Raw genomic sequence first — 22,631 nt, forward strand, 5'->3', positions numbered from 1 at the left:
TTAAATTAGTAACTGTCTCTACATGTAATAGGAAAGCTCATTATGAGTGTGGATCGAAAAACAACTTATCCTTTGTAAAACTTTTGTTTTATGTGGGATAAAATCGGTTAGTTCTCTCTTGATCTCATATTTATGTCATGTAGCTGTTAAAAATAAATGAAATATTAGTTAATAGCCAATTTATAACAGGAGTACAACCTGAAGACAAAAATCAGAGATTAGATTGTGAGTGTGTGCTGCCCTTTTTGTTCAGTGCAAATGTAAAAACGATATGATGAATAACGATAATTGGTAGAGTTCTCTGTTTTTATTCAATTCTGCCCTTATCAACTTATTTTTTGTAATAAATTACGCAAGTCTTTAAAACAAGATAAAAGTTCACAAAGTTAATTCGATTTATTTTTATCATTTTTTTATACACTGTGAGTTTAACTTATCCCACAAGGACATTAGAAGATTAGCATTCAGTATATGTTCCTGGACAATTAATAAGCGTTGCTGTTTTTCCTGTAAACATGCAGTTCAGGGTAAATCTATAATGCCATGTCAGCCACATGCATAGATATACTGTCTGTGTTTTTGGTAAATTTTAATACACAAGGAAAGCACATGTTCAGGGTTAATCTAAGCATTATAGCTTGGCAGTCAGCAGAAAAGAGGTTTCTTATCTGTTACTGTGAAATCGGTGAAGGAGTGCTCCACTGATAAGCATTAGACTGTCTCACTGGGCATAGGAAAAAGCAGCAAATATACGTAGGTTATATTAAAAAGTTCTAACTGTGGCACATAGAAATTAAGCATATCTGTGGCCTCAGTTCAGATATGTAGTGGTGCTTCCCTACTCCTACATCCTGCCAAATGAACACGCTGTCTGCCTTTTCCCAATGGTCAGTTTCAGAATACTCCTTAAAGCGTTTGACAAGAAAATAAACAAATGCGAAAATAAGGAAGTGGACTCATTACAGAATGCAAGAAATGGCACTACTACTAATTAATTAATTTATAATGTAAGATAACGGTTGTGCTCAGGTTTCGTTTATCACTTTATCACAGCCATCTAACATGTGCTGTCTCCAGGACTGTGCCAAGTCCACGCACACAAGCATCCCCCCTTATAGTGTGCAGATGCACATATGGGCACACATGTGGTGAAGACAGAAAGACGCAGAGACAGACGGACGCATAGTGCCAGCCACACCGCCTGACATGGCAGGCTGAGACCTGTATCACCTCTCAAGACAAGCCTATGGCCTGTAACCAAGGCAACGGGAGCAGACGGGTTGCCTTCAGCCACCGAGACCGCACAAACTGTGTGTGTCAACATTAGTGTGTGTGTCCAAATGTATTTTTTGAGTGGTGTTTGTGTGTATTTACATGTGGGTAAAATGTAGTAGTTTGTATTGTGTTTCTAGTTATGCACCAAATCAGCATTTACAGACAGAGGATGATTACATTTTCCACCTATATTTGAGCATTTGAAAGCTCGTGGTGTGTCTATGTGTGTGTCTGCATGTGTGCAACTGTGTATCTGTCTTTCTTCTCATATCAGCTCAGCACAGCAGGTGCCTTGCTCCAGTACATTGCTGCCGCTAGTGAAGCTGAATGTATTGCAGACGCCATGGGAAATATAAGCCAATACTTTCTCTGCTTGTGTGTGTGTGTGTGTGTGTGTGTGTGTGTGTGTGTGTGTGTGTGTGTGTGTATGTGTGTGTATGCGCAAGAGAGAGAGTGAGATAGAGAAAGAATGACATGACTCAGTGAGATGGAGAGGAGGAATCTGAAAGACAGAGAGAGAGAGAGAGCGACCAATATAAACTGAAAATACAGAGGCAAGTCAGGGTGAAAAAGAGATGCTGGTAACAGAGGCGAGGAAAGAAATGTAAAAAAAAGGCATGCAGAGGGAGAATATAGAGAAAGGTGCGGTGAGAAGGAGAAAGAGATAAAGACGGGAGAGTTTGTTGGGTCAGTGGATAGCAGCATGTATGCAGTATCTTCACACGCCATTAGTTTGAATTCGACACAGGGTCAGAGTATTGGAAACAGGAGGAAGGAAAGAGAAGAATAAAAAGAGATGTGATGACAGGACTAAGCTGCTGACATCCTCAGGGACTAGTCAGACTCTGATGTGACAAGCGACCATCCTCACCAGCTCTCAACCTCCCTGCAGCCATCTGTCTCTCTCGCTCTGTCCGTAATGTATTCTATCTTGTCGCATGTAAAAGCCTTGCATTTACAAAAAAAAAAAAAAAAAATAGACATTACATACTGGTTGCTCATCGAGAAATACTATTTCCCATCATGTGTGCCTCCAGTTTCTCTATTTGAACCCCTTTAGTATTTCAGAGCAACTAGACTGGTCGCATGTGGTGATGCCATCTGCTCTGTGATCTCTCCACCAACTTCCCACCTCCTTACAGCCGCTATGACAGCAAGTGAATGTCAGAGGAGCAGCACTGGACATTATCTGCTCCTCTCTGATATCTAGAGATCAAAAGCACCTTTCCCCTTATCTTTATTAGCGCTTAGGGAACGGATAAAAGGAAGAGACTGTGTAGTGGGTAAATTAGCACCATGAACATTGCTGCTACACAGTGAACTAACAACTCCTTACAGCTTTTGTTATATGTATTTGTTGTGTATCTTCCCTCAGCACTCATCAGTTTCTAGGTAGGACCCACCTTCATATAGCAAACAGATGCAAATAGACAAACAGTTCAGTCCAGAAAAGTTTATCTGGAAGCTGCAGGTGCTCAATTTAAAAGCACATATTGTAAATATTAATCATAACTTTTTTAAACATGACAACGTGCCATGTTGAAGATACTTTGCCATCTGTGCAGCACGCAAAAGAGCAGCACGGACCTGATAATGACACTCGTTAAGTCTAACTTGTACAAAGTCTTTGTGGGAAGCTTGTAACTTACAGAGCTCCTCGGGGGCCACATAATGCAACACAAGTCAGCATGGGAATCTGCCAGTACGGTTTCATAATCTGTGCTCGCAGTTTTGAAAACTGTGATTAATTTAGTGGTCTGGGCTCAGTAACAGCCTGCAGTAATTATAACCCAGGACGGACCAGGCTGAGCAGGAAATCATGTAACTGAATGATCCCAACCATAATTTGGCTATTCTGTTTTTTTTTTATTAATTAATTTGATAATGTTTTGGGAGCATGCGTGTCACATGTGAGTTGCATACATTTTAGGTTTTCCTCTGAGTGGTGAAAACAACACCATCATTGCTTTCTCTGTACTGACAGAAGGGAATGAGGATAACAGAGATCAGAGGAAGGAGACGGGGATGAAGAGGATCTGTTTGAGAAGGGAAGTATAAGCCCTCATCTCTCTCATCTCTTCATCCATATTTCAACAGGGGTCTAATGGGCTGACATGATCCCTTGTTACAAACAGAAGGAGAAAAAGGACTGAGGGCTCAGTAAGAGAAGGAAACGACACAGGGGCCCAGCTGTAGCAGTGAATAAAGCACAATTCAACTGTGATCTGAGCAATGCTTTTTTCTGCAATGTCTTTCCCAACAACATTATTTGAAACTCCTTTAACACTGCCCATTAGACAGTATGTGCAGTGTTACTTATTTAAAAAGTAATCTGATTTAGCTTACTTGTCTTTGAATGGCATAAGCCCATATGTTCAGGCAGCCTAAGCATATATTAAATAAGTAGGATTGTAAATTGTATATACCAGCCAGTCTGTACGACATACTGTATATAAGATTCCTCTCGTTTGGCTTCTATTCAAACCACAGCCTGAGATTTTCTCTTCACTTTCTGCCTGTCTTTTATTTCTGGCAATCGATTTCCTCGTGATTGGTTAGGCTCCCTGAGTGTACGCATCTAATTGCAGGCATGGCGAGTGGATCCCTGAGCTTCACAGGTGTTTCATGAAAGGAGAACAAACAAGCCGAGAGTAGCACGGTAGATGAATGAGGCGACGCAGAGTGGGAGTGAGTGTGAAAGTGAGTGAGACACAGGGTGAGAGACACTAAGAACAAAAAGAATTATTAATAGCCTGTGATCCAGCCATTTGAGATGGTAATTTTCCAGCAGAAAGGTGCAGGTCTCGCTGCCGTTCTTTTCCTGTCTCTCACACACTCTCTCTGTTTACTGTACTCTACACTGGCAGTGCGGAGGCATTAATAGTTACCTTAATCTAAAGTGTGTGAATTGATGGATGTGTGTCTGTGCAACATATATGGATTGTGACTCAATATTACAAATATATAGCTATAATCATGAGGAGCTAAAACTATAACTATTATATAACTATCACTCAGCTGATCAGTGCTATCAATTAAAAATACTAGTTTTGACTTTATGAGGATTAAATGATAAATTAAACAACAAGCATGTTGTTACATTGTTCTAATGAGGGAAAACAGCATCTACCTGAATAAATGAATTATTTTATTTTTCACTTGAATCTTACATTCAGGCTAACATACAACATTACAACTTCTCTAATCTATTGTAGAGACTCACAGATAAATATATTTACTGTACCAGATAAACAGGTTGTTATAAACCAACACAGGCATCGACTGAAGAGGAAACAAGTTGTATGTGTTTAAACATGTTACTCCAGGCTCAGTAGAACTGCTGTGACATCATCCGTGCAGCTCTCTATATTAGTCCCAAAACACCAAAGTAATCAATTCTACCAGGTGTAAACAGCAAGGCATGTTGGGTCAGGGAAAACTGACAGCTGACACGACTGACAGATTGAACCCCTTGTTGTCGGGATGCATGTATAAATAAGTAAAGTGAGCTTTAATTATGTTTTTCAAAATGTTCTGAGACGAAATGACACAATTCACCCTGATGTTTTGTGCACATTAGTTTGCACGGTGAGGAGCCACAACCACCATGAAATTATTTATCCAAGTTAAACATTATATTCAAATTTATATCCCATGCACTTCCTAATACTTTGTCTTTATGCTCTCTATCCCTCCCTTGTGATTTGATGCACTGCATTCTGCACTGGCTTCATCTTCCAGGTTGATAATGTGAACTTTTTGTATAAGAAATAGTTTTTGGAAGGTTTCAGCAAGCAATCAGGTTTTTTCTAGACTGTGTAACATACATTGGTTTTGCAGTGAGTTAATTTGATCATAATAAAAGTTTCATTCAACAAAAGTATTTGCTTGCCTCTAACTCTGCAACCGTGAACTAACTAAACCTTAGGTGCAAAATGTTTTTTACTTTTTTACTTATTTTTTTTCTTTCTATATAAGAAGAACTTGGACTGTTTAAAGCAGACACACACACACACACACACACACACACAAACACACCTGCACAATTCCTCAACACCCGTATTACCATAAACCAGAATTTTCTATTATATTTTTCACTGTTGGTTCACTTCAGAAAATTCTGATTGCTTCTGCTGCAGTGAGTGCAAAACAAACACTGCAGGTCTAGCAGTTAGTTTGCAGGGCACGCTGAACCTGCAAGTTCATGTCCCACTAAATGGTTTTGCCCTGACTAACCTTTATTTCTTTAGAGGTTAACTTAGTTGAAGAGCAAAATACTTCACCAAGGATCTAAGTCTACATATTCTCTCACTCTGTCCGCCTCTCTCTACTCTCTCGATCCCTCATTTTTGTCCTATTCAGACTACTTCAATATTAATTCACATGTGCTGCAAAACTAAAATGAAGTAGAAGAACGGACTCAATAATGTATAGCACCCCATTTTGAATCTCTACCTTTAGGTGAAGCTTGTTTAAAATTAGGACACTGAAATTAAAAGAAACCCTAATTGGCCAAGTGAAATTGAAGTTTACTTTTTAACTGGCTCAGAAAGTTTTAGCCCGGTGCACTTGGTTGGAATAAGTCTGCCTTTATCTTCAGTGTGTGTGAATGTTTAGACTGGTGGCAAGTCCCTTGTAGGCATGTCAGCACAGCAGGAGAGCCAATGTTCCTGTCTTTATAAATTACTACCTGACACACACAGACACACAAGCACAAAGACACACACACACGTGGCTCACCCATAAGTATACACACCAGCCTGCACATACATTTCCACACCTCTGTTAAACTACTCAATAAAACGCACACAAACACACTTTGACTCAAAAACACACCTGTCCCTCATCTCCTCCTTTATTTTAGCAGTAGCACATATTTTGCCACATGCACACAGGCTCACATAGGAGGAACAGGAAACTAGTTATTTGTCCCCATATCCCTTCTGCACTTCTACTTACTCATGCATGGCTAGGCCAGAAAGGGCAGTGAGGAAGGAGATGAAGCAGAATGACGAGCCGGGTTTCTAGCCTCAACTGGAGGCTGTTAGCCAAAACCAGCCCAAACCATGGTGCACTAAACAGTATGACGTTACCTGACATATTAGATTGATAGAGTTTGGATCAGTTTGTCTTTTTTCTCTGTGGGGTCTCCTAATATTTCTGAACAAAACGAGCCCCTTGCCTAACAATTGTGGCTACTGTCCATTGTTCCCAACTTACTGTCATTTCTACTTATGCAAATTTTCATTATACTCACTGTTAGAGTCAAATGCCAATTCCCTCATTTCAATGTGTTGGATCAGCCGTCTTGTGAAGGGCACAATATGACCACAGCTGCCAAGGCTACGAGAACACTGGCTATTACGAAATGATGAAAAAGAGCCCAGGACACTCACCAGTGGGTTTACCACAGGGAGTCATTTTAAAACTGGCAATATCAGCAAGTATTTGGAACAGGTACTGAAGGAAACACTCGTAATAGAAGGTGGATACAAGATCCCGAGTCCGATACAGATACAGATCCTGTTTCTCAGCCACTGAGGTGCCCTTGGACATGGCAGTGCTCAGTACCATGCTTTTAAGTGTGAGTATGCAGATTTAATGTTACAAAGCACAGCCATATTGGAAAATAGCTTGCATGATCATGAAAATCTTTTCTGCATAAAGGCTAAACAGTTGTAAAATCAAGAAAAAAAAAACCCTGACGAAACATCTTTCATCATTTAAATAGCTGCAACTTCACTCATTGTGTTGCTTTTTTCTTTCTCGTTCTCTTGGGTAGTTTCATAATTTTATAGGTGGTTGTCGCAGATGTTATCTTAAAAATAATATGAACAAAATATTGGGCAATGCCTTCAGGCTGCAAAAAAGATAGTAGTGCACATTAGCTCACTGGTTAGCTAAGGTATGAGCAAGGTCAGTCATTGCAGCTCAGCTGGTTCCATTGATATTAATATGCACTGGCAGAGACTGCATGCTGTGGGATGACATCTCTGCGGGTTGGCAAGCTCAGGTATGGGCAAGCACAATATGCACAAGCACATGCAGTCACACACAAATAGATATGTGCGGACAACACGCTTGTTAACAAGCTCAACGGGGCAGACATGCACAGACTTAAATGCATAAAAACACACCTATTCACACATAGGAAGAGTGAGGAGGCGAAATAGTAAAACATGAACTGCTGAAAAAGGTGCAAAGGAAGGTGGAGAGGCTGGTCAGCACAGAATTAAAGTGCTCCCACATAGAAAAGGAAGAATACTGAGTTTTAATTGACCAGTCTGATGTGTGTAGAGCTGTGCGTGGTTATTGTGGACGGATGTTATCTTTCATGATTTATTCAAGGTGAGCAGGACATGGTTGCACATAGTGGCACAGCACATCTGGCTGTGGGTTTACCAACACATTTCCTGCTGCCTTTAAATGCTGCAGACCTGTAGGACCTTTTCATTCATTTTCAGAGGTTTGGAGGTTAGATATTATGACTCAGTTTGTGACACAACATATGCTCTCCGTATTATTTGCAACTGTAGCCATCCATATCTTACATTTGTCCATTACCAACTGTGTCAGTTTGCACCACTGCAGCCACCTCTTCCACGCTTTTGTGGTTTCTCCTTCTGAACAGAGGCAATAATCTGCACTTTCACGCTCACTTTAAAGCCCTAATATGTATTACCACATTTTGTTCATAAGCTAAAAGACAAATAATGTTGTTATTATTAACACCAATTCAGAAGAACAGTGTCACTAGTTCATCTACACAAAGCATTTTGTTGATACATATTCGTTAAAGTAATCTGATTTATTCAAAAGTTCATCTCCATCTTTAAATGTCAATTTTCATTCTCTACCTTTCGAATTTATCCTGGAAATGCAAATTAATCTTCCTCCTGGCCCTAATGTTGAATGTAATGAGTGTATTTCATAATTTTATACTCGCTTGAAATTCTCAAAATAAATAGCTGCAACAATCAAATAAAACTACAGAAATATTTTTTTTGTCTACTTCATGACCAGAAGTCAAATTCAACATGTGCATTACTGTGCACTCCATCATTTGGACCTTTACATTATCGAGCTGCTGTTTGTGATTGTTAATACTGAGTGGCATGTATTTCATATCCTCTCAGTTCATAATCTTAACAAGACTTATTAACAACCTTTCCAGTCCAGTCCGTAAATTGCCTAACATGACATGATGGCTATCAAAATGTGGGAAATTACACCCATTCAATACCACTGTCCCAATTTACCACGACATGTGCTCATTGACTCGCCGGCGGCTGTACGAGTAATATTTGTCATGGTGACGCTCGAACACTTTTTTTCAGTTACAGTCTACTGCATCTGCTTATTTTGCTTTATAGATAACTGAAGTAAGTCATAGAGTGGAAGAGAGGATGAAGTGACAAAACTGGTCAAGCGATGAAGAGAAGGACAGAGAGAAAGAGAGAGATGGGATTCTTAGTAATAACATGTGGAAAGGAAGCAAATTCAGCACATTTCTAGGAGATACTCCCACAGTCACTGCAACTCTGTCTTCTACAGAAATATCTCCATCTACTAAATCCTCTGAGTCGAATGTTTAGGCTAATTTGTTTTCATATACATTTCTGCTATGTTTGACTAAGAGACATACAGTACTGTGCAGTCTTAGGCCACCATTAGATGTGTTTTTAGCAAAGCTATGATGACCATAGGTCATGTTTATTTCACAATTTGTACATTACAACAACTAGAAACACTCAAAGTGGTTTCTTGGCTGCTGTCCTTCCACAAAGACCACTCCTGATCAAGCTTCTTTGGGCTATGGAAGGATTAACTTGGCATCCAGATGAAGCTGACAGATGCTGAGAGTTTTGACATTTCTGACTCTTCACTCTCACACGAACGAAAAATAAACCACCTTTCTCTTAATTTAGGACATTTTTGCTGAGAGTTTCACCACCCTGTCCCTTGTAGCTTATGCTTATCTTAATGTGGACTAGCACCAGATGGAAATGCAAACACTGGTGATCAGATGTCATGATCCAGGTAATGTATCCAAGCACCGTTAATACTGCATATTAACAACAACGACTTTCCCCCAGGGGGAAATTGTTGTTGAACAGCTGCCAGACAGTAGATGTTGGCACTACTATGGGGTTTATGTTTTTTGTCCATAGACACTTTTACATGAAGCCAGGAGGAACTGCGAATCAAACCACTGGGATTCCCAGGGGTTTGTAGATAACTGCTTTACCAGCTGAGTTACTGTTGCCACTAACTGGTTGATAGAAGATAGACTAGGGCAATTATAGGAAACTTATGGTATGCAATATTATTATACCATAATTTGTCAGGTGTCTGATTCTTGACCCTATACAACAGCTACTCAGCAGGGGAACTGGCCTTGGGTCTGTACAAGTTCCTTTAAGTACTGTAGGCTACAGGACCTCATGTGAACCATGTATCAACGACCAGTAAGTAATTGACATGCTATATAATCTTACTGCAACAACAGCAATATTACATAAGTACCCAATGAAATGAGCACAAAGATAAAATCATGGCGGCACGAAATGTAAACAATCAGTGAAATGTTAATTGTAACACACAGGAAAGAGAGATAATGAAATAGAACGAGGAGCATGAGTGAGAGAAGGCCTAAGTGAAACAGATGGAGTGGAAACAAATGTATTGTGATAACATCATTTAAACAGTGCTTGGCTCTCCCAGGACCCTGGCTGTCTTTGCACTCCCGCTCTCAGTTGTTTGACTGGGAAAATGGCCAAAAGGATGGGCCAAAAGGACACACTCTCTCTCTCTCTCTCTCTCTCTCACACACATTCTCCTTCTCCCTCTCTTTCTCCTCCTCCCCTGACAATAGACTAAATTGTACAGAATTGTGCTGTCAAGTCTCATTTGCGAGAGGAATAGCACACTGGGAATTAGTTGAAGACAGCAAGTTGTTTGGTAAGTTCTGATGAATCATCTTATTTCTATGTGTGCTACATGTACAGCTCACATAACTACTCACTTCACTACACACAAATGACCCTAACAGGAACCTTAATTGAGGCTATCAGTGGTCTTTAGTACAGTTTGTTGCAGTAAGAGTAGGAACACGAGCTTACATGTCAGTCAAATTGCCCCAGTATAAGTCAGGTTAGTAGAAACAAACTATGGGTGAGAAAAAAAACCATATGTTTGCCTTTTTCAGCATAATGAAGTCAACTAGACAAGCATATATTAGCAGGCCTTTCTAGTATGACTGAGTCTAAAATAGTATTAGAGGGGAGGTCAGGGTGCTGAATGCCAGTGATTGTTGAGTTTAAGCTGCATGAACGGCTGGGTGGATCCTTATCATGTACTGGACCATTCATTAAATTACCTACTTACTTCAAACAGTAACAGCTTTGAGTGTCTCACTCATCCACTCTGGTCTCATCCCTGAGTGGATTTTGTCACTCTTTAGACAACATCACCTACATGAGTTAATTCTTACTCCTGTCATAATTACTACAGCTTTAAGTTATCAGGACAGTTCTGATAAAGAGCAACTCCATAGGGCTTCTATGCAGTTTGTCCTTTTTGACTCATGGTGCCAGCTGATAGTGCAGATTTACACTATCTCCAGCAGTTTCCACACAAGCATATGCAAAATAACTATTCTATTAGGTGTTGCCACATCTCCTCATTGAGCTTTCTGTCATTTATTTGTTACACTCTTCCCTTCCCTTTCCTCTTCCCCCATTGAACAGGTTGTCTCTTTCTGAGCTGGTCCCACTCGAATGTGTTGTTGTAGTGACTCAGGCGCTGATTCAGTTACATGACAGTCCACAGAGTTTTAGAAACTTACCAACTCAGCTTCTTGGGGAGAACATCAAAAGCTGTACAGTCGTATGTGTGTGTGTGTCTGAGGACGTGTGTCAAAGTTTAAAGCTGGTCTTTAATGACCTAAGCTCCAAGGCTCATCTGAGCTGCAGACACCAGCAGCCAAGTAAGGTCCAAACATCTGGGTGGTCACACACACGCTCCCGCACAAGAAACAAGCTTTTATCAGTGGCCAAAGGAAGGGTTTTAGCATCCGCCCCGACAGATGCCGCCTACACACACACACACACACACACACACACACACCACAGCTAGTGGAAAGACACCGGAGAAGGATTTAGGCTGAGTATGATCCATATGTGTGCAACATATATCTGACAGCTGGGATTATGTGTATATATGAGGCAGAGAAGAGTGAAAGCAAGTTGTGTGTGTTTGTGTGCGTGCTAGACAGTGACAAAGCAGGGCCATTTCAGTAGGTCCCTAGTGGGCACTAACTCTTTCTTGACACTCCCTATATCCACAGCTCAACTCTCTTTTCTTTCATTTCTTCACTCACTCTCTGTCACCCTACTTCCCCTTCTTTCCATCATTTCTCAGTTTCTCTCCCCTTTCCAGAGCTGATAGACCACTAAGGGAATATGCTGAGAGGAAAAGTCACTACACAGAAGTCAGAGGTCATATTGAAGGCATGTGTTATGGATACATCATCTTCCCACCAGGTCAAGGTGGCCTTATAAAACCACCATAGCATCCTATTATATAAAACACATCTCATTTTAAAAGTTGGATGTTGTAACCAGGCCGATAGATTTTAAACATGCAGAACTGTGGTAAATGCTTGTTCCTGCTCATTTATGTTTGAGCATTTTTCAAGTTTAGTCAGAGACACTTTAATTAGTTTTGGTGAGAGAGCTCGGCTCTAAAAGCTTTTAGGATTCTGAGTAGTAATGAGGATTCTACTGGGAGAACAAATTCCTCCTTAATAAACATACATAAACATCGAATCAACAGTAAAAGAAACAAATAAATAAATAAATAAAAAACTTAGCATATGAAAATGAGGGAACTGTGGCAGCAAATTTGCATTAGCATGAGCCTAACAGGAGAGTAGGAGGGAGAAGTGTCAGGTTATAGTGTTTATAATGTACAGTACGTCAGCAGGGTGGATACAACTGGACATTAGCATAACTGTGAATGGGCTTCAGCCAGCAGCCTAAAATATTGCTTTGCTTCATTAAAAATCTGGTATTGTGGAAAAAATTTGCTTTTAGGTGATGGCAGAGGTTCGCACTGTGCTGTCAAATCACTGAACCTTATCTGCACTGCTTTTATTATGTGTTATTAACATTTAAAACTTGACTCTCCAGTCTCAGAGCAAGCTGTAATAAGCTGTGTCCAGTGCAACATCACACTAAAATGTGACACTGGACACCCAAGACTCCACTGTACAATATTCGCTCTATGTAGTTAGTGTATTGTAAAGTAAAATAGACATATTTACCAAGTACAACCTGCATACTGTAGGTTTTGCTGTATTTTATGAATAGTCAGATTTCAATCTTTACTAAAATAAATAAAATAGTAATTATTATTACTTCCTTGGAGCACAATCATCATTTTATAAGATGAAGCATCTGATCTGGCGTCACACCATCTGTGTCTTCCAAGAGCAGCAGCTCTGCTCTGGTTAAGTTCTGGTGAGTAAAGGTTGGTTAAACAGAGAACAGCGATGACTCATGATGGATGTTTTTTTGACTCATCCATCCACTGCAGCTTCTTCACTCACCTCAACCTCCCCACTCTGTGAAAACTTCCCCTGTCTCCCTTCTTTACTTTTGTCTGAATTACCACAACTGCAGCAGGGCTTCGTCACTGGAACGTGTTGTTATGATTATATATTATTATTATTATATATGACTGTGTGTGCTATGGGTTTTTATGAGGATTCCTGTGTGCAGCTCCTATTTAACTTCATTTAATCGTTCTCTCTGTGACTAGTACCTTGTGTCTTTTTCTGTCCTGATCTCAATGTAACTCGCCTCCCCCTCCCACTCTCCGTCTCTCTCCCCTTCACTGGGGAAGAGGTCTGAAGTTGCAGTCACCAGAGCAATTAGAGACTTCATGTACCTTCTCACTGTCAAGAGGAGGCAAGGGTACACACATACACACAACACATGCGAATGCACACACACCACCCGTCCTCTGTCGTCCTCTCTTCTGACAGGCACTGGGCAAAAGTTCACTCTGCCATTGTGCTAACTATCTCCCTTTCTCTTCCACTCTCTTTCCCCTCACACTGTCTCCCTCTCACGCTCTGCCTTTTCAAGAAAAGCGCTAACTAGCAATCTTTCACTTCTTCCCCTTCTCTCTTGCCAGCTTCTCCAAGGGCTATCATCCTTCCCTTGCGTCTCCATCTTTACTCTCCCTCTTTTATCTTTTATCTGTCTTTCAGAGGGAAGTTACAAGCTTGTCCTTCACTCAGTGTCTTGCTTTTTTGTGTCTCGCTAACTCTCCGTCCCTCCCTACATATCTGCACAGTAATTACCCCTTCTCATCTTTCTCTCTCCTCTTTTTTTCTCATTTTTTCCTGCTCGTCACATAGTCTTTTCCATAATTCTCCGTGTTTCACGTACAGCATGTTTGCAGTAAATGTGTTGACGGTAAAGCATCCGTGCTAATCATTTGGCTCGACTCTCATACAGTATATTTAAACTAAGACTGTGCACACAGAGCTTTCAGAAATCACCTTAAAATCCATGGAACATAACTTCATCTAACACTTCCAGTGTGTCAATTTCCATTATGAGTGAAATAAACTCAAAAGAGCAGGGACGCTTGCCAACAGAAAATCACAAAGGCTCCTTTATGCCTTCTTAACTTGACTTAATGGGCTTACTGAAACAACTCCTCGTTTCACATACTTATGTTAGACTTTAACCATTAAATAGTCTTGAAATGATACCACATATTAATTATACACTGCTTTATGTAAAACATATACTGAAGGTTTTTGTACTTAACTCACTGAGGTGATGCTGTGAGGTTACTTTAGCTCCAACATGTAAGCACATTTTTGTGGGGGTCTCATCTGAGCTTGGTATAATTTGGACCCATGAATTTGTAACATGACGCTCATGTCTCTTACAGCTAGCACACAATGACAGATACTGTCCTCAAAGGCACTAAAAGGGCATGTGATCTACTGGTCTCCTTGATATTGTAATGAGTCTTCTTGGTCTGCTAATGTGCTCATAAGTATTCATTACTGAAGGGCAGACCTCAAAGCTCGCTCAGCAATGGTTCATGCAGGAACATACTGACGATCAATCAAAAAGCAGAACATCCATAAACATCCCTCAGTGACTCACACTATCCTCGTACTTCCTCTAAACCTACAAAACTGGATTGGATGTGTTCCCAGGACTCATAATGGCTGTTTGTTCTCCTTTATAAAGCATTGTGTTGTTTGTTTGACACAATTTATTCAGAGTGAAGTTTTATAATCACCTAAAGTTCATCATTCTGTCATCTAAAGTACAGTCTGCAAAAGTTATGTTCTTTAAAAAGTACCATAACTTGTGGAAATGTTATGAATCATTTTGGTTGGAAGCATTTTTTTCTCAGTTCCTTATTAAAAATCCCCTATTTGTAATTAAAAATATATGTATATCTACAATGTCTGAAATAATTTCAGGATGCAACTAGAATTTGCATTAGTCAAAAGAAAAACAGAGCAAAATTTATTCTGAAAAAACTAAACAAAAAAATAAAACAACTAAATTTATTCTGCAAAATAAGGACAGACTGTGAGCTGTCACATCTGATTTATTAGTAATTCTGTCTGCTGGCAGTTTAGTTTCTTAGTGTAAGAAGACAAGAAAACTTGGAGTAGAATAATTATTGCTTTTCTTATCTGTAGCTGTCTTTACAGCTGCCTCCGGTAATAACCATAGAATTTACATTCAAACTAATGAAATGTAAGCTTTTGTTGCTTTTGTTCAAACCCCTCTGTTTCAAGGATGGCGCCACAGAGAGTTGGCCTTCTGTTCTGGAGAAGTAAATGAAGCGAAGTTCAAGTCAAAGTGCTTATTACATATTTTATTGTAAGACATGAACTATCTTTAACTCAAGGCTAAGTAGCAGCCTGTGACTAATTTATTTCCTTATTAGTGAAGCATCGTTTTAACCAGAAAAAAAACTGGATGTACTTTTCGGAATGTTTAATCTTAATCTGCATTTCTTTATGTCCTGTACAGTGTTTGCACACATGCACAAATTTCAGTGCACAGGTCTGCATCTAAATTTCCTCCTCATGTTACGTCACTCATTCGAAACCAGTATCCGGAGGGCCCAAATTGAAAACTGAGAGTGGTATAGGTTTTAGAAGAGAGTGATTTTAGATATCCCACAAAATATTTCCAGATCTCACATGATTCTCACATGATTCTTTGTACAGTGGTTTTTCATCACTATCACAAGACATAATACCAGAGCTATCTTGCTTTCATTGAAGAATCAAATTCTTGACTGAGGACTTGCAGTGCTCTGTTCCTCGCTTGACCAGCTATCCAGCCATCATTGCCTCATTATCCTGCTCACTGTAACTTTCCTCTATGATGAGCCCATGTTTTTGAGAACAGTGTATTTGAAAATTTCAAATCTGTTCTGGAGAGTTTTAGGGAGGTCGGAAGCAAAGAACAGACTCGCTGCAGTGCAGAATGACTCATACAATTTATATAGCACTTTGTGGATAATAGATGAGAAATAGCAAACTACAAAGCACTCACTTGGATAAAATGTACCCTGCAGTTAGTGGTGATGGAGCCATTAAATGACTTATTAAATTCTCTCAAGAGTCCCAGTTTGTGTAAAGCAATATATCTGATTTGAGTCGACATAAAAAGGAGGACACCATTCTTAATAAATAAAATAAATAAATAAATAAATAAATAAATAACAATAATAATATAAAAAACAACGGAGAATGAATGTGACGGTGACAGATGGAAAACAAAAAGAGAAAACTAAAAATATATTTATTCATTCATGTGTGTGCAAGCAAGAATGTGAATGTGCTTCTCAGTTTGTGCACCTCTGACATTTATCTGTGCGGTTTATCCAAAAGCAATCTGGCCTGCTGTTACCGGGTTCAGACAAATAGGCACTGCTGTCTAAAGTACTGCTGCAATATACAGCTTATAACACAGTGCCGAAGCAGTAGGTGGATAATGTCAGGCAGCCATCTGATTGTAATTCTCTTCAAAGAATATGACATTGAACTAACACATAACCCAATTATGGCTGCAATTCAAGAGTAGTGTCTACATAAGCCATAATCCAAAAGTGATGGATTGCAATGACTCACACACACACACACACACACACACACACACACACACACACACACACACACACACACACACACACACACACACACACACACTGGATTAATGCAAGTGAACATAAAGTACATATGCACGGAGACACTAAATGCATTAACTAAATTTAACACATGTAAATAGCAATTACACTCTCCATTCAATTAGAAGGAAGAAACTTACAAATGAGAAATATGGTATGTGGGGAACAGTTTAGGCTTATTGCAAGAGAACGCTAGGGAAAGAGTACGTACACACACCAACATATTACCTAAATAGCAGTCCTAGTGAATCCAAATAGTCAATAAACATGTCTCTAAGCCACAGACGGAGCGATTTCTAATTTACTATTTCCATGAGCCGCAGATGGTTGTGAGATTGTTCATAAACACACCGTGCGACAGTGAAGAAGTTAACTGAGCTGCCACAGTGTGCAGCAGAGTTTGTGATAAATTCACATTAAATCACATCAGTTATGCAAAAAATTTAATCTTTTGAAAGCTAGTTAAGCTTTTTATTTCTGGAGCTTATCAATTTAACCTTGAAAGAACTTACATTTCAGTTAGAGATCTCTAAAAAATATTGCATTTTTTAGAGTACAAGGAAATGGAATAAACAAAATGAGACGAGGGATTAACTCTTAATTTCCCTTAGGTGTGAACATGAGTGTGAATGGTTGCCTGTCTATATGTCGACCCTGTGATAGACCGGTGTCCTGTCTCAGGTGCGTCCTGCTTCTTCCCTTACGAGGGAAGAAAGGCAGTTAGGATGATGGATGGATGGAGATGAATGAGTAAAATAATGTGGTATTTAAAGTATTTCTCTTTATCTTTTAACATTTAAAAATGTTTCTAAAAAATGTCAAGCTGCTATTTTATAAAAAACAGCTGTTTAGTGAAACCCAAACACTATGAAACAGTAATGCATGTGAAAGAGGTCACACAGAGTGTGTGTGCATACTGTACCAAGTCATAAGAGTCACTTTAAGGCCCTCATCTCTTTCCCTCTTCCCCTCTCATCTCTTCTTTCTCCCTCAGACACTACAGGCATTAATGGAGTTTAGACTAGACCAGAGGGAAAAGACAGAGGGAGGAGGGGAAAGGAAGGAGGGAGGAAAGATAAGCGGGACAGACTGAAGAGAAAGTGGGCATCATTAGAATCAGTATTGGTACTTGCATTAACATTAGCTCTGGGATTTATTTAGGAAAAGTAAGACTTGCTTCTCTAATAAATTTTATTTATCCTTAACAGAGGTTTGTCTCATTAATGTTTGCACCTCTTCTAAAAAGGAGACTTTCCCTAGGGTAGAAAGACAACATTTCATACTAGCAGTGGAGGCTCATTAAAATAAGAGGAACACTCATTTTATTTCATAACATGAAGACATAAATGGAAATTTGGGATGAGATATCATAAGGAAGGAGGATACACATAAGTAGAAAAGTTGATTGAATCTATGAGTTCGAAGAAAATAGCAAAAAAGAAGTGACAGAAAACTGACGGGAGAACAAGTACACGATAAAAGAAAGACACCATGATGCAGAGTGTCAATGTGAATTAAAGACAGACTTATGATGTTCTTTTAATAAAATATCTGACAAAACAAGAGGAAAAAAGCATTCTGCATCGACGTACACACACAGACATGCATTAAGTGGCACACCTCACAGCAAGTGTCACTGCAAAAGAAAAGACATAAATCTACCATGTAGCCCCAAAGCAACTTTTCCAACTGGAAGCACAGAGAGCAGACAGGCAGAACACAAAAGTTGAGAGAAAGAAGAAGTCGGAGAAAGCTGCAGAAAGAGAGGGCCAAAAGGTAAGCAAGAGAACGTAATGCGTCCCAGGTGTGTGCTCTATCCCCAGCACTAGTTAGGCGCGAGGCACGGCAACGCCTCGGCCATCCGTCACCATGGAGATAACAAGCTGTCAGGGCCAGAGAGGATCATGGGCCACAGAGGCCGGTCACTCTGCTTGAACACCTCAGGAGCCAATCAGATGAGAAGAGGAGAGGTTGAGATAATGTGAAGAGAAGCACAGGGAAAAAAAAAGATAGAGAAGCCAACTGCAAAGTATTTACAGACAGAGGAGTGGTGCAAAACGTGAGAGAGGCCACAAAATGGTTGTTTTAGTAAAAGACCAAAAGACTGAGAGTGAAATAAAACAGGAAACACATTGAAATGCATGAAACTCTAATGATGTTTGGATGGAAACAGAAAAGGCATTATGCCTGGAGCCATACATCAGTAATTGCTTCTGAACAACTTGTGCACATGCTAAAATATTGTATACTGCAACTAATTATCCTACATTTCCACTTTGAAAATGCAGCTTCAAAAGCAGCCTCTATACAGTGTGTAAATATTAATATAATAACTACAGCTATATATGGAACAGGAAAAGGGGAAAAACAGTAAAAGATTTTTAAAAAGACAGTTTGTTGCACTCTCACATGTGGAATATTATGATATAGCAAAGACAGAGTACGACTGTTGCAGCTCTGTACCAAAGCATGAGTAACTGTTGACATATCGGGATACAATGAATGCAGCTAATTGCACTATCTGAAGTATAATGGAGTATGAATGACCTCACATGTTCACATCTTGATCTGTGGAATAAAGCATTAATGAGAGCTAATCTTCTCGACATAATTAAGATACAATGCCGCCGTCTGCCTGGACATAATCCACTGTGCACTTTGAATTACAGTTGTTTCATTTCATTCAGTGCAGTGACTAGAAGAAAGCAATGGCTACTTGATGACTGACTGCAATTCATCCTGTTCAGAAGGGCAGAGAAAAGAAAAATGAAATGAGGAATTGGAGAGAAATTACTTAAAAACTGTAATAATTAACAGGAAGGTTCTTCAAAAGGGTAAAATTTCATACTGAGAAGATGCAAGAACTACTGAAAGAAGCATAATGAGGCTATTGGGGAGTGGATATCCCTCTACATACTTTATGTGTCAGTTGTGCCTTTTAGTCAACTATAATGTGCTGCTCATCTAATGTACTCCTCAAAGGTGGTACGGCTGTATTGGGATTGTATTAAAATAACAGCTGCTCTTCTTCTTAAGGTAATTAAATAGTTCTGTAGAAAAAGGAAGAGATGAGGACATGTCATGGGATATAATACAAATATACTGTAATTATGCATGTAAGTGTATTCCTGCCAGTGCAGACTTTTTAATATTACACTAGGGGACCAACATAGAGATGGATAAGGGTGGCTGGGTGGAGGGATAATTGAGAAAAGAAGTGATATAGATCAAAGAAAAGCAAAGATGTATCAGTATGTGCCACAGGCTGGCAGGTATGTAAAGCTTACAGTATGAAAATGGTTGTGAAGTCAGTTGTACTCATCCCGACGGAAAACAATACTAATTAAATCCAATGTCTGTGTTAAGTTAGAAAACAATGGGAGAGAAGGATTAGCATCGACCTATACTGTATGTCTGTATTGTATAGTATGTGCAGAGTGTGCACTCTGAAGAGCAAGAACAATAGAGAGAGAGAGGAAGAAGAAGTGTGTGGGGTGCAATATAGAGAGGTGCTCCAGGTGCTCTGCTGCAGGCGAGCGTGGGAGAGCATCATTTTGTGTGTGTGTGTGTGTGTGTGTGTGTGTGCATGACTGTGCATGTCACAGAAGGCCTCTCACAGCTACTGAGTGGTGGACAGAATTATTGATCTGAAAAGATATGGTGAAACAACCCACCGACCACCTTGGTGCCACCTTAAAACACACACTGACTAAATTCACTTTAGATGAACTACAATTAGCCCAAAGCTATCAGATGATGGTGATATGAGACATCATTACAGTGAATGGGTAAGTTGTGGGTAAGAACAAGCTAACACACTGTATCTATATAGACAGCACTATCTACTTTAGTATAATCAATGCACACACACATACTCACACACACACAGATGGGTACATATCACTTTCAATGCACCACACATCAAACTCCAGCCACTCGCTCCAGTTTAAGTCCCACACACACAATAGATGCACACACACACACACACACACACACACACACACACACACACACACACACACACACACACATCTTCCTAGAGCTACACAAGTGAAGGCAAAAAGCCTGTGAATCTCTGGCCATCCCACACACACAGGTGCACACACACACACACACACACACACACTCCAGCCGGCTTCAAAACTGTCCATACAAACACAGTCGCAGTAGGCAGAAGTATCACCTCACTAAACACCATGGTGACTGAGGTGTGTGTGTGTGTTTGTGTGCTTTCTCGACTCTCTAGCTGATTCCACCGGAGGAAAATCACCTCAACTGTGGCAATTACAACCTTCCCTCAAACCACCGAGAACAATCTTTTTCACTTTTTCACTCGCACTTTGTATTTTCCCTCTCACGTTCTCTCTCTCGCACACACACAGGTGTATGCCGCTATGTGTTTTAACATGCTTACAGCTCCAGCCACCATGGGTGTCCAGCAACCAACGAGCTGCAATAGAAATTCGGGCGATGTGAAATAAGATTTGGAGTGTGTGTGAGTGTGTGTGTGTGTGTTTTCTAGCCTGTGGCATGGGGCCAAGTGAAAGTAACAGAGCTTAACCATTAGAAAACGGTGTAAAATCCTTCTAAAACCTTTTCTCCCCTCATGAAAACATCATGAAAACATCAAAGACAGAGTCTGAAAGGCAAACAGAAAGCTACTGTCAAGTTTTTTCTGTCTGTCTAAACTCTCCCTCTGTCTTCCTGACTTTCTGGCCACCCGTTTGTTTGTCTATAATACAGACATATTGCGATGGAATTAGCCTCTCCTCATCGGCTCACTGTAAATGCTCGTATTATTAAAAACGAACTCCCAAAGTTTACAAGACATTTTGTGGGTTTTTATCCAAATAAATAAAAAGATTTTCCATCTGACAAACATGGTTTTACTCAGTCTTTTGCTCAAAATCAGTTCAATAGAGCTTTTTATTTTTCACAGTAATCTGTCTTTGTCTGATTTTAACTTTTCTTTCTGCAGATCATAACCTTTTCAGCCAATGAAAGTAACCTAATCACAAACTTTTTTGTAGCATTATTTAAAAAGCGTGTTGCAGGCCTTGTGAAACATATGAATACAGATATATTGAAGGATAAAGAAACCATAGAACCATTGCACATTTAGTTTAACTACAGCCAAAGTGTGAGCATCCATTTAAAAGCCAAACTTGACTGTTGCTGGGTGACCTGACACTGACACTGAATCTATACTTGCATAATTTTAAAAGCAATAGTATGCAGAGGGGAACACATTTGCATCTTAATCAAGCAATAGTGCAGTAGTGTAATAAAGAACATTCAGTATCCACAATGTAATTTGAAAACATTTGGAGGAAAAAAACAAAGCAAAAGGTTTAAAAATGCACCATTAGCATAAAAGCTGTGAGTTAAAGTGATGAGTGTTGTGCAGAAACTTTAAAGGCCTGAGACTTTAAGTATCTGATATTACTCACATGACACTATAATAAATAGTTTGCTAGGAGAGGTTTGAACTGACTGACTATCCAAGGAAACATCTTACTAACACTGCAACCCTTAGATCTTTGCACTCTACTAGTTAGAGAAAGTAGGACCACTATAGTCATACAGAACACACACACACATCGCTGCAGCAGTCCGGCAGCCAGCCCAGTGTGGTCTTGTCTGTCCCTAATGTGAAAGGATCATCCTTAGTCCCACCGCCACTGTCAGCATAGTCAGCAAACAAACAACTGCTCGTTCTGTGCACAAACTAAAACCACACACACAAACCCGTACATACAAACGTGCACATTTCATTGTTCAACCAGTGCAGTGCTGATCACTGCAGTTGTAGTTGTATAAGGATGTCAAACAGACTTACTTTGAGAAGATTCTGGGATGGCTGATGTACTGTGCTGGCAAATCCATAAGATAAAGGAGTGAGGCTGGATGGGAGGAGGGGGTTGGAGTGGAGATGGATGAAAATGACTCAAAGGAAGACAAAACAGTGACAGACAATATCGCAAAATAAGAGAAACTGTGACGGCAAAAGTAGGTGATGGATAAGCAGAACAGCTGTTCTAGAAAAGGAAGGACCGCGTATAGAGGGGTGAGAGGGGGGGTCTGAATGCATTATTTAGAGATGACATGAA

The 22,631-nt window shown here is 39.8% G+C and overlaps 1 protein-coding gene across 7 annotated transcripts in view; it reads right to left on the reverse strand.

Moving 5' to 3' along the window:
* The window catches only part of LOC113156486 (voltage-dependent T-type calcium channel subunit alpha-1I), a 122,108-nt gene that overhangs the window by 68,254 nt on the left and 31,223 nt on the right, over positions 1 to 22,631 (reverse strand). The window lies entirely within an intron of this gene.

This window comes from Anabas testudineus, chromosome 8 (assembly GCF_900324465.2).
Source record: "Anabas testudineus chromosome 8, fAnaTes1.2, whole genome shotgun sequence".
Taxonomy (NCBI): Eukaryota; Metazoa; Chordata; class Actinopteri; order Anabantiformes; family Anabantidae; genus Anabas; species Anabas testudineus.